This window comes from Sinohyriopsis cumingii, chromosome 10 (genome assembly GCF_028554795.1).
Source record: "Sinohyriopsis cumingii isolate HCF-2022 chromosome 10, ASM2855479v2, whole genome shotgun sequence".
Lineage (NCBI taxonomy): Eukaryota > Metazoa > Mollusca > Bivalvia > Unionida > Unionidae > Sinohyriopsis > Sinohyriopsis cumingii.
The window spans coordinates 41,018,915-41,032,090 of NC_142970.1; the positions used below are offsets into that span (position 1 = coordinate 41,018,915).

The 13,176-nt window shown below is 35.4% G+C and overlaps 1 long non-coding RNA gene across 3 annotated transcripts in view; it reads left to right on the plus strand.

Annotated features, from left to right (window-relative positions):
* The window catches only part of LOC149789907 (uncharacterized), a 2,017,354-nt gene that overhangs the window by 1,655,493 nt on the left and 348,685 nt on the right, over positions 1-13,176 (plus strand). The gene's annotated exons all lie outside the window — the stretch shown is intronic.

Genomic DNA, 13,176 nt, shown 5'->3' on the forward strand with positions numbered 1-13,176 from the left:
ATGAAGACGTACTTAATAAGATACATACACATATTATTTAATGTTGTACAGTTGTAATTACATGCTTCAAATATATAGTATTAGCAACGAAATATGTGGTGCGATCGCGAAACGGCAATGGTAGATTCACGTACCAAGGATATGAAGATCGGTAATGTCGCATCCAATATTCAGTAAAAAGAACAAAATACTTGATTTTGCATTTTCACACATGTCTATTGGCAGATCGACTTAGTCTCATGAAAAACCTATCAATTGATATCAAACTTGTCAACATCGCTGGTTGTTTGCGATTGCTATGACTTATTAGCCAAATGGAAAACGTTCGGATAGGAAGGCACTATGCGACGGAGAGACAAATGAGACAAATGAAGACGTACTTAATAAGATACATACACACATATTATTTACTGTTGTACAGCTTTCATTATATGCTTCAAATATATAGTATTATCATCCAAGCATGTGCTACCATCGCAAAACGGGAAGGGTGGAAGCACCTAGCAAGGACACGAAGATAGGCAAAGTCGATATCGATAACGAATAAACAGATACCAATCTTTTAGTTTGTAATTTTACACATTTCAATTGGCTAATATCGATTTAGACTGATGGACAAAATATTAATTGATATTAAATTTGTCAACATCCGTGGTTGTTTACGATCGGCAGGACTTATTCGCCTATATGGACAATGTTCGTATCGTTCGGATCTTGGCGCACGGACAAACACATGAAGACGTACTTAATAAGATACACATAATATTTACTGTTGGATTGCTTTAATTTTATGCTTCCAATCATTAGTATAAACATCGAAGTATGCGATACCTTCGCAAAAGATCAAGGATAGAGGTACGTATCAAGGATATGAAGATTGATAACGTCGCAAAGGATACGGGGTAAAATATACCTACTTTTCTAGGTTGCATTTTCACACATTTCTATAAGCATAGATCGATTTAGACTGATGAGAAGCCTATCAATTAATATCAAATTTGGCAAAATCTTTGTTTGCTTACGATTGGTATGACCTATTCGCCTCTAAGGTAAACGTTCGTGATGTAAAATTCTAAGCGCACGAAACAGACAAATGCTTATCATCGAATTAATAATAATAATAATAATAATAATAAACTATATTTAACGAGGATAACACATTTGGTCATGGCCATGTGGTCCTCAGTTTTTGTAATAAAATAATAAAAATAGAAATTCATGCACATAACCATGTATCGTCGCACACTCATTCGTACATATTTGACATGAATGACTATGTGTGACTATACTGGGAAACACAAATATATATCAATTATGGATATAATTTAAAAGGTTTCTATTCAGAGCTTTTAATATAACATTCCAGCTGGTCTAGAAGGAATTTCTTTAATGATATTTTAAAAGAAGCACGGGAAGTTGAATTACGTATCCTCATTGGTAAGGAATTCCATACAGTAGGTGCTGATACAGAAAATGAGCTTTTGTAATGATTGGTTTTCGACCAAGGAATCTGGAGATCGTTGTTTGTCGTCGATCGGAGATTACGCTCAGTATTTGATGATTTTAGTTCAATTATGTAAGAGATATAATCTGGAGAAAGACCGTTTAAAGACTTGTATGTCATGATTCCTTTAAAATAAATAATACGTTTTTGTATAGGTAGCCATTTCAGACGTGAAAACAAAACATGTGAAGGAGTCATAACAGGAAGTTTCAGTATTATTCGGGCTGCCCTTTTCTGGAGTCTATCAGTTCTGGACAGATTATAATGTGATGTGTTTCCCCATATGGTACAACCGTAATCTATCAGTGGTAGTATATAACCCGAGAAATAAATTTCAAGTGATTGTGGAGGTAGACATTTTGAAAGCAATTTTAATAGAGTTATTCTTTTGACTACCATTGCACATAAGTGATCGATATGCGCATTCCAGCTGAATGTAGATACCAAGACATTTTTGATTTTTGACAATAGATACGTCTAAGCCATTTTGAGTTAGAAGTAAATTCATATTAGTAGATAGACGCTGCCTTGTTCCAATTGTCATACATTTCGTTTTAGGGATGTTAATATGCATTTTGTTTTGACGACACCAAACTGATATACTGCTGAGGTCGGTTTGAAGTTTAATGGAATCTAGAGATTTATCAGATAAATACAATGTCGAATCGTCAGCCAAAAGATCTGTGTTAGCGTGCGCTGGATACAAGGCTAAGTCATTGATAAATAGTAGAAAAAGAAGAGGCCCTAATATAGATCCTTGAGGAACACCACTTAAGATATGACTTGGTTCGGATATATGTTTACCCCTGCAAACAACCTGGTGTCTGTTTGTGAGATACGACGTGAACCAGGCAACTAAGTTTGGAGAAAACTTGTAGGATGAAAGTTTTTTAATGCGCACCGAATGGTCAACCAAATCGAATGCTTTTTAAAATAATGAAGATTGCACCAGTAAGCTCACCTGATTCTACTGCTAGTAGCCATTGGTCTATAAGTTTTGTCATTGCAGTCTGACATGAATGATTCTTTCGAAAACCTGATTGTGATCTATGGAGGAGGTCCTTGTAAAGATATCTGAAAATATGCTTGCTGACATGTTTTTCCATAATTTTTGAAAGTACGGACAGAACAGATATGGGTCGATAGATGGATGGGTCATTCTTTTCATTTCCCTTATAAATTGCGAATACTTTTGCTAACTTCAATGACTCCCGGAATTTATTGGAAGTGATACTGCAGTTAATTATTTTTTTCAACAATCTGAGATTGATAAAGCCGACATTTTCAGAGTTTTGGGGTGAATTCCATCTAGACCAGCTGATTTGTTTATGTCAAGTTTATTTATAATATCAAAAGTGTCATTTATTTTTATTAAGGGAATGTTGAAACTAACATGATCGGGTACCCTTTTATTCACGAATTTGGTACATTTGTCTAAATTAGGCTCTGTATTCTTAGACCTGTCAAGCATTTGGGAGATATTAGTAAAAATTATATGGTACCATCGCAATGCGGCAAAGGTAGAGGCACGTAGGTAGGATATGATTATCGGTAATGTTGCAAGTGACACCGAGTAAAAAAATATCAACCTTTTTAGTTTGCAATTTCACACATTTATATTGGCACAGATCGATTGGGACTGAAGAGAACCCTATCAATTGATATCAAATTTGTCAACATCGGTGGTTGTTTACGATTGGTATGACTTTTGCCTATATGGAAAACGCTCGTTGAGGAAGGCATTGGGTGCAGGGACAGATACATGAAGACGTACTTAATAAGATGGATACACATAGTATATACTGTTGTATAGCTTTCCTTATATGCTTCAGATTAATAGTATTAGCGTTGAAGTATGTGTTACCGTGGCAAACAGCAATGGTAGAGCAAGTATCAAGGATATAGACCGGCAAGGTCTAAATCGAAACCGAGTCAAAAATTCCAACTTTTTTATTTTGCCTTTAACACACATTTTTTATTGGCACAGATCGATTTAGACTGATGCAAATCCTATCAATTGATATCAAATTGGTCAACATCGGATTTTTGAAACTATTATTATGACTTATTTGCCTATATGGAAAAAAGTCATTGAGGAATACATTGGGAAATACAGAAGTAGTGAAGGGGGATATTATAGCGTCAATGGGAATTAGCATTACAAACCCCCCTTGGGAACATATAGCGTCAAGGGAAATTTAACATGGAGAAAAATCGTGGGAACATATAGCGTCAAGGGAAATTAACATGGGAATAGGGGACTGTATAGCGTCAAAGGAATTTAAACAGGGTGGGACTTTATAGCGTCAAGGGAAATTGAACATGGGAAAAATTGCTGGGTCACTCTAGGGACAAGGGGAATTGAAGATGGGAATAGAGTGTGGGTCTGTCTAGGGACTAGGGGAATTTAACATATGGAAATTGAACATGGTGGGTCTGTATAGCGTCAAGGGGAATTGAACATGGTGGGATTGTCTAGGGACAATGATGGTAGAGGGTCAAACACAACAGAAACAGAGACATACATACACTAGTACAAGCGTGAGATTTATACATAAAGCATTACCAAGACCTGAAATCTTGCTGGGGTGTTCAAAAATTTGCATAATTGTAATGATGCTATAAACAGCTATAATCAAGGAAATGCTCAACGACAAAATGGATGTGACTAAAAGTAACGTTAAAATGACGAAATTGTCCCAGAATTTAAAGGAAAATAAACATATCCCCGAAAATTAAGTTACAATGGTTTAGACTAAAATGGATAAAATTAGTAACTACTTACAATATCAACTTCTGTGAGGATCGTGGATAAATACCTATGCATCTATAATCAGCTGAAATTCCTATGAAATTCCACTATCTATTTATAGCTCCAACTTGTGGGTTTTTCCTTTGGAAAATCCCACTATATTTTTATAGCCTCAGCTTGAGTGACGTTCCTGTTTATGAATTCTAGTATATATGTATAGCTACAAAATGTGGAAAACCCCAAGTCGATATTTATAGTCTCAAAATTTCCAGCGTCAGTGACGTCACTGTACTGAACACTAGGGGATAAATGGCAACAGTGTTGCAAGTGGCTGACCTGAATACGCGCTACTGTAGGTAGGTAGGTAGAGTGTATCTGCTAGGGATAAAGTGAGTTTTATAGGGACAAACAGAGACCAATACACACACACACACACGCACATACACACACAACATACGCGCGCAGACACACACACACACACACACACACAAACACATACACACGCACTCACACACACACGCACACACAGACACACACACACACACACACACACACACACACACACACACACACACACACACAGGGAAGAGGAAAAAACAAACCCCAAATATACTATGCACACTCGGGAGGAAGAAAAAAACAACCAAATATACGATCTACACAACGTAGGCGAACACACACACACACGCACAAACACACACACGCACAATAAAATGGATAAAATTAGTAACTACTTACAATATCAACTTCTGTGATGATCGTGGATAAATACCTATGTATCTATAATCAGCTTAAATTCCTATGAAATCCCACTCTCTATTCATAGCTCCAACTTGTGGGTTTTTCCTTTGTATCCATTTTATTGTGTGTGTGTGTGTGTGTGTGTGTGTGTTCGCGTACGTTGTGTAGATCGTATATTTGGTTGTTTTTTTTTTCTTCCTCCCGAGTGTGGATAGTATATTATGGGTTTGTTTTTTCCTCTTCCCTGTGTGTGTGTGTGTGTGCTTGTGTGTGTGTGTGTGTGTGTGTGTGTGTCTGCGCGCGTATGTTGTGTGTGTATGTGTGTGTGTGTGTGTGTGTGTGTGTGTATTGGTCTCTGTTTGTCCCTATAAAACTCACTTTATCCCTAGCAGATACACTCTACCTACCTACCTACAGTAGCGCGTGTTCAGTTCGGCCACTTGCAACACTGTTGCCATTTATCCCCTAGTGTTCAGTACAGTGACGTCACTGACGCTGGAAATGTTGAGACTATAAATATCGACTTGGGGATTTCCACATTTTGTAGCTATACCTATATACTAGAATCCATAAACAGGAACGTCACTCAAGCTGAGGTTATAAAAAGATAGTGGGATTTTCCAAAGGAAAACCCACAAGTTGGAGCTATAAATAGATAGTGGGATTTCATAGGAATTTCAGCTGATTATAGATACATACGTATTTATCCACGATCGTCACAGAAGTTGATATTGTAAGTAGTTACTAATTTTATCCATTTTAGTCTAAACCATTGTAACTTAATTTTCGGGGATATGTTTATTTTCCTTTAAATTCTGGGACAATTTCGTCATTTTAACGTTACTTTTAGTCACATCCATTTTGTCGTTGAGCATTTCCTTGATGCTGTTTATAGCATCATTACAATCATGCAAATTTGTGAACACCCCAGCAAGATTTCTGGTCTTGGTAATGCTTTATATATAAATCTCACGCTTGTACTAGTGTATGTATGTCTCTGTTTCTGTTGTGTTTGACCCTCTACCATCATTGTCCCTAGACAATCCCACCATGTTCAATTCCCCTTGACGCTATACAGACCCACCATGTTCAATTTCCATATGTTAAATTCCCCTAGTCCCTAGACAGACCCACACTCTATTCCCATCTTCAATTCCCCTTGTCCCTAGAGTGACCCAGCAATTTTTCCCATGTTCAATTTCCCTTGACGCTATAAAGTCCCACCCTGTTTAAATTCCTTTGACGCTATACAGTCCCCTATTCCCATGTTAATTTCCCTTGACGCTATATGTTCCCACGATTTTTCTCCATGTTAAATTTCCCTTGACGCTATATGTTCCCAAGGGGGGTCTGTAATGCTAATTCCCATTGACGCTATAATATCCCCCTTCACTACTTACATACACATAAAGATGCACTTGATAAGATGCATGCACATATTATATATTGTTGTATAGCTTTCCTTATATGTTTGAGATCTATAATATTAAAATTGAAATATGTGGTAGCGTGGCAAACTGCAATGGTAGAAGCACGTATCAAGGATATGAAGATCGTTAAAGTCGCAACCGATATCGAGTGAAAAATACAAACTATTTTATTGTAATTTTCACACATTTCTGTTGGCACAGATCGATTTAGACTGACGAGAAACCTACCACTTGATATCAAATTTTGCTAAATCGGTGTTTATTACTATGGTAATGACTTATTCACCTGTTTGTTAAACGATCGTATAGAAGACATTAGGAGAAAAGACAGACAAATGAAAACGTACTTAATAAGATACACACATATTATTTACTGTTGTACAGCTTTAATTATATTCTTCAAATTTATAGTATTAGCATCGAAATATGTGGTACAATCGAAAAACGGCAATGGTAGTTTCACGTACCAAGGATATGAAGATCGGTAATGTCGAACCCGATATCCAGTAAAAGAACAATCTTTTTCATTTTGCATTTTCACACATGTCTATTGGCAGAGATCGACTTAGAATCATGAGAAACGTATCAATTGATATCAAACTTGTCAACATCGCTGGTTGTTTGCGATTGCTATGACTTATTCGCCTATATGGAAAATATTCGGTTAAGAAGGCGCTAAACGCAAGGACGTACAAATGATTGCATTTTTTTAAAGCTACGTTAAAAATTACACACACACACACACATACATACACACACTTTGCTTGGTTATTTACTATTTGAAGAGGTGGAATATTGTTCATATTTCAACCGCTTTTTATTAATGATCATCGATGTGACCAACATATACGATAATAATACTCCCGATGATGTTGATGATGGTTGTTGTCCTGATTTCTGTATTACTCCTGCTCCATGGGTATATTATATATCGAACTTGAAAACAGAAGCACTACCAGCAATAAAGCAGCTTTGAAAACAAATCGTACTTAGTCCATATCAATATATATGGACATCAAAATGAACGTCAAATGCTCTGTGCAACTGTATCGAAATGAACTATTACATGCTATTTTTTGTGGGTTTTTTTGGACAGTTTTAAACCGAAATAAGTAGTACTTCAAGGCTCTGTCTATGGTATAAATATGTTCATGTACACTTTTCCATTGTAACTTTAAGTGTATAGACTGCAAATGCGATGAAGCACATATCGAGGACGTCGAGTGGTAACATTGGAACAATGTTACTACTTCGGTCGAGAAGGATAACGACCTATATATGTATTACTGCCCACTACCATGTAGGATGTATCAAACTGTATATTGCTCAAGCGCTCATTGTCGATCGTGCTGGTGTGTGTGTACAAAAAAAATGGAATATAATAACTTTAACTGAAATATATACAATTAAATTATATATAAAAGTGATGTGGCACCTGGGAGTAAAACAAAAATGGAAGATACAAATTTCCGGATCGCTACTATCAGCAGCAATGGGATAGACAAAGCGAAAGCAGACAAAATAGCCAAAGAAACAAACTTTGATGTAATAATGATACAAGAAACACACTATGGAATTAAGCCAGAATTCAACATTTTAGTAGAAGACAAACTTAACGCAATAAAGATATGCAACAATTTTGCAAGTAATGATATTAGAGTTGGTTGCAACAATAATATTTTTAAAAAGCTGGGAAAGGTTTGAGGAGGGGGGGGGATTTTTTAAGGGACGGTTGCTACATGTTAAAATGTTTAATTGGCATATTACAAATGTGTACATGCCAGCTAATAGAAATAAGAAACTAATGTTAAAGAAAACTTATATACCTATCTACAACAATATTCGATGGAAAATCTAATCATGGGGGAGATTTCAATTGGGTAACTATAAATTAAACCAGTCTAGAAGGATTGATAAATTTTACGGAAATTGTTATGATCCATTAATATATATTAATACTGCAATAACCAACCAAAAGCTATCAGACCATTTCATGCTCACTATTGACCTAAAAATGAAAAATATAGAAAAATGTGGGCCAGGACTATGGAAACTAAATAATAAGATTTTAAATGACAAAGAATATGTCGAAATAATAATTAAAAAAAGAAATTGAAACCTTCAAAAATGAAGAAATTATTAATATAATAATTGATTGGGATGTTTTAGAAAAACATAATAAAAGGAATAAATATTCAGTACTGAAATGGAGGGCGGAAAAACTCCAGAAAAAAAGACAAACACGAACTCAAATTAGAACTAAGCAAAACAACAAACGACGATGGAGAAAGAAAAAAGAAACGATTGACAGACAAAATTAAAATCCTTGGAGAAGACGAAAATCAGGGGAGAATAATAAGGGCGGGAAAATTTACAGAGATCTACAACAAGGCAAAAAACGTATATAAGCGACAAGAATTTAGAAAAGGGGGTGAAACAATTTTAAACAATATCAAAATAAACAATGTAACCCATACTGTAAAAGAAGATATCCTAAATAATATTTCCCAATATTATAAAGAACTCTACACCACACACCACACAGTACATATACTTCAGCACAATCGACAGCTACTTAAAAAATGTCGACTGTGAGATGACATCAGCAGTGCATAGAGACCAATGTGATGATGTCATCTCAGATGAAGAAATCACATAAAGTATATCAACACTCACAAAAGTCACCAGGGAAAGATGGACTCACCGTGGAATTCTACCAAAAGTTCCACGGTGAACTGACGTCGATCTTAAACGCTTTGTATAATAATATAGTTTTAATTAAAAATAAAATGACTAAATCTATGAGGGAGGGAGTTATCACAATTATATACAAAGGGAAAGGGAATAGAGACGAGATTAAAAACTGGAGGCCTATATCACTTTTAAACACGGACTATAGAATTTTAAGTAGGATTTTAACAAATACTGTAAAGGGTAGGATAAACAAGATAATTAATGTAAATCAAACTTGTGGGGGAGGGATATACAAAACAATATTTTAAACATTAAAACTATAATTAACTACATAAATGAAACTGGTATGATGAGTGCTATGGTACTCTTCGACCAGGAGAAAGCTTTCGACTGATTTGAACAAAACTATATAACGAATGTTTTTAAAAAATTTGGTTTCGGACCCAATTTTCAAAATGGACCAAAATCCTACACACTGGGATAATTAAAGGGGAAATGCACGAAAGAATTTGAAATACAACGATCAATGATACAAGGATGTCCACTATCAATGCTAGAATACGTAATGGCAATATAAATCCTACGTCACACGATAAGAAACAACCCAGATATACAAGCAGGGGCGTATTAACCATTAAGCAGACTAAGCACGTGCTTAGGACACCAGGGACAAAGGGGGCACCACAAAGTTGAGAAAAGGGTGAAAAGAATGAAAAAAAAAAGAATGAAGATTTGTAAAAAAAATTGATAAAACTAGTGCAAATTAATCATAATGTTCTGTTTCTTGATCATGGTAAACCCTAGGGTTATCTTCCCAGGTGCACGTGGAAAAGAGGGGGACACCAAGATTTGTCAGTGCTTAGGGCACCAGTGAGCCTTAATCCGCCCCTGATTGTACAAGGCATACAAATACCAAACCTAAAAAGAATTTAAAAAAAATACTCTAACATGCATATGATTGCAACAACTTTATAAGAGAGGGGAAATGCTATAAGCGTCGGGTTCCAAAATAAACCACAACAAGCACGAAATCTTAAAAATAGTTAACTGGAGGGGCAACCACCCTGAATTATCGCCCCCCCCCCCCCCACACACACACTTACTTACTTTGGTAATAAAAAAAGAAGCTGTAGAAAATTATGAACATATTATCAATAAAATAAGAGAAAAAGTGAAAATCTAGCCATGGCGCCATTGCGTATCATGGAGCGGGTCCAAGTGGCCAAGACTTATTTATACTCAAATATTAACTACATAATTAAATCCATAGATATGGATAATACAATTTTAAACAAAACAGACAACGAAATAATAGATTATATATGGAATCATAAAACGCATTATGTAAAAAAAGAGACATTATATAGGGCCAAAAGTAGAGGGGGCTTGGGGTTGCCGAGCCCCCTACTACTATAATTAACTAACATAATCAATAGATTAAAAAAATGCAATCAGACCCGGCTACAGCGTGAGAAGTACTGTACATCTACTGGTTCGGCTTCACCTTGAGAAACCGACCAGAGATATACAAAAATAACAAATTAATATTAAAACAATCGAAGTGCCACGCAAACATATGAGAACTAATTTTAAAATATAGAGACAAAACAGATTTATGCAAAATTTAATAAGTAAAAGTCACGCTTGGATTAGGGAGGAGGTAACCAAAAATATAAAATGTAGAGTAGAGCAGGACAACTGAGGGGGTAAATTGGACAAAAAATTGGAAAAATTGGGGAAAATAAGATCTGTCAAAACACAAAGTATAATTTTTAAATACCTGCACAACACCTGCCTAACAGGCGAAGAAACAATTAAACATCGTATGCTGAGGATAATGCCGAAATGCCGTTTATGTAAAACAGCGAACTTCACCAAACTACATACGATTGCCCAATGTGATAAAACTAAACATAATAGGATAAAGTTAAAAATGAAAATTTGCAAAAAATATAAGTATAACAAAAATAACATTTTATTCATAGATTTAGACTACGAAAACAAAATCGTTCTAAAATGTATAGAGCATATAGCAACTACGATGATATCCTGTGGACATGTGATAAAGATTTTTAAATAAGATACGTGGTAAAAATAAGAATATTAACCACAACAAGAACTCAATACGTCTTACGACGAATAGATACTTACCGTTAGGTTGATATAACGCAATTGATGTTGGAATTGGGGGAGGGAGGAATAGGTATTACAGACCGAAGAGTCGCGTAGCGCAATTGCGAGCTGATGCCATACACATACCCCCTCCTCGCACCCCACAACAGCCATATTTCAAAGAAAATTTCAAATTATATTTCAAATATTTCAAAGAAACTCATGTAACATTGTTTAAAGAGAAAAGGGAAGAAAGGAAGAAAGAAAAAAATAAAAGAATTTTGTACTTTTTTTTCTTCTTTCTCTGAAAGAAAATTCTAAAGACATATATAGGAAGGAATACAGGGAAAATATAAAGGGGAAGTAAATGGCGATGACATCATGGGGCTAAGTCACAGGGCTCAGTGAAGTGGACAGGCCCATCAAGAGTCTTTGAAAACACCCAATGTAGAACATAAACAGACAAAATAGAGACACAAATACATACTGTATAACACTTAGTTTAAAACCCTACTAACTTCTGCCGCACTGTATGGTTGACCACTATACAATAATGTGGTCTCATAAATAAGTTTGGATCTTTCAATAAAGCATAATCAGATAAACTAAATAAAGGAGGACTAACGCGACCCAGAAAAAACACATAGAGAATAAAAAAGCGTGAACCTTGGATCGAGCGTAACCTACCTATCAACATCTTTAAAAACTATTATGAGGAACGACACATATTATCACTCGAATAATAAAATAGGAAATTATTTTTTTTAAACAAAATCTAAATAGTACACCATTCCATCGTCAAAATTAGAAAACCATAAAACAAATTAAAAGATACAATATAACATCATAAAGGAAGAAATACAACTGGGAAAGGTATTTGATCTATACTTGCTATCTCAAACATAAAGAAAATATAGCATACACACAATCTAGCACCATTACATATAGCAAACACTGAGACCTAGGCGACATATAGCAAAGGTTACAAAATATTTCAAGGGAAGGAACTTCGAGCAAGGTGAGGGAAACCAGACTCGGTCGAACAACCCTTTAGAAAAAACTATGGAAACATAAATACCCCATCCAAAATTCTAAAAACTAAATATTTTATATAAAATTTTGTTTTAATAAAACGTAGAACACATCTGAGGGGGAAACACACAAACATAAAATACTTTCTATTTTTTTTGGAAATGGGGGCATCTGTCCGGTGCCCCCCCCCCAACAAAAAGAAGTGTGTGTGTTTGTGTGTATTATTATACCCATTACATTACTTGCAAAATATATATGGTGCTGACATTTTCGGCAAGAGGGAGACCTACCGATATTCTGCATATAATTATTTTAATGTTTTTCAGAGCGAGAGTATTGGGGCCTGATCAGTTCGATATATTTCTCAACTGATACAGCGGGTATAATAGAGCCCCCCCCCCCCCCCGAGTATGCCACAGAGAACTCGTGTAATATACGGTTTAATACAAAATACATGATCCTGGGCAGGAATATACAAATTTTGGTCGATATACAGGATCGTTGGTATCTATTCAAACGAGGGCCATAAAATACATTAGCAAATTCCTACAATATTTAAGGCAGGCGATTACGAATTATTTAAACCACGTGTTTCATCTGTCACAGATTTTATCATCATTTTGAAGTGGCTGCTTTATCTCGAGGAAAACGAGCGGTAAGTGTTATACAAAACAAAATCTTAATAGCAATTTCATCACTTTTGCGTCATTTGACTGTAAGAATAGTAATAAATAGAGGATAATTTCTTTTCCTACGTTAGGCCTAATACCTGGTATGTTTCTTAGTGTGGTACACAAAAAAAAAAAAAAAAAAAAAAAAAAAAAACAACTCCAAAACAACACTAACAACATTTTAACAAAACCCACAAAACGAGTGCCGTGCCCAAGCCACGGGCTAAAATGCTTTTTTAA